General features: G+C 40.4%; 1 protein-coding gene across 3 annotated transcripts in view; it reads right to left on the bottom strand.

The window, feature by feature from the left end:
• The window catches only part of LOC101851672, a 139,026-nt gene that overhangs the window by 10,292 nt on the left and 127,530 nt on the right, over positions 1-1,204 (bottom strand). The window lies entirely within an intron of this gene.

The following is a 1,204-nucleotide window of genomic DNA, read 5'->3' as shown; positions in this document are numbered from 1 at the left end:
TGTGTGTGTGTGTGTGTGTGTGTGTGTGTGTGTGTGTGTGTGTGCGTGCGTGTGTGTGTGTGTGTGTGTGTGTTTTCATGTTGACGCTCATCGTCTCACATCAAACGTGACTGTGCTCTCAGCTAAATGCGGAAACAATTTATAAATGGAAGAAGAAAAGACAGCATCATAGAATATTATAACAACCGTAATATATTATGCTATGTATAAATCGTCCACGTAAAAAAAAACAACACCCCATAGACAACAACATATATTTTGGGAGCGTAATAAAAAAAAGAAGTGATTTATAACTCGGAGCAGAAATAAATAATAGTATCCAGGATGAAATCAGATTGAACTGTGATGGGACTGTTTGGGTTTCTTATCCGAAGTGGGATATTTGTAGAGGGGACACGAAGAAAGAGAAGTCCCCTCCTGGACAGGTGTGATGGCCAGCAAATGCTCTCAAGGTTGGCTATGCCATTCTTGACTAAAAAAGATTTGCAGCAGCCATTCCTATCAAAAGTATCCCTCTTTGCATTATACTTTTTATAAACATGTGTTTTAAAATGAGCTTGACAAAGCGTGAGAGCTGAAGCTGGAATATGTAGGGGGGGGGGGAGATAGGGTGGAGCTAAAAATAGGATACAAAAAGTCAAATGACAGGCGTTTATTTGTTGTTGTTTTTTCTTCTGTTACGTGCGTATATCTCGGGATTTGTTACCTTGAGCGGTTGTCGGTCGTAGAATAAGTGATGAAGGGGCTAAAGAAGGGACGATGATGTGAAAATGAAAAAAATGATTGTGAATGTTTTCCCCCCCTCTGAATACATTTAGGCAATTTTTGAGGCGGGCTGCATCGAGCCAGCCTATCATAGCCAACCCAGCCTGAATGAAAGATAACATTCCAGAAGAAAGACGAAGATACAATTTTAACATAATAGGCTTCCCCATGCGGTATTTGAACTCATGTTTTCTGCATGCAACGGGGAAGAGCCGTAACATTACAAAAACAACCCTGTAGTGCAAGTTTGGGTGCATCAAGTTGGAAGAAATCGTACGAAAAAAAGGGGGATGATAATGTTATACATATGTTATGATTTCAAAGCCAAGTAGTGTTTCTTTGCCATTCTGAAGTTCTGAGTATCCAGTTATTTGTCCTGATAGATATGGAGAGGTTCAAGAGAAACACATGAGCGATGGCGATAAAAGGGGGAAGGGGG

This window comes from Aplysia californica, unplaced genomic scaffold (genome assembly GCF_000002075.1).
Source record: "Aplysia californica isolate F4 #8 unplaced genomic scaffold, AplCal3.0 scaffold00648, whole genome shotgun sequence".
Classification (NCBI taxonomy): domain Eukaryota; kingdom Metazoa; phylum Mollusca; class Gastropoda; order Aplysiida; family Aplysiidae; genus Aplysia; species Aplysia californica.
Note: the sequence above shows the minus strand (reverse complement) of the source record. Positions and strands in the feature narration are given on the sequence as shown.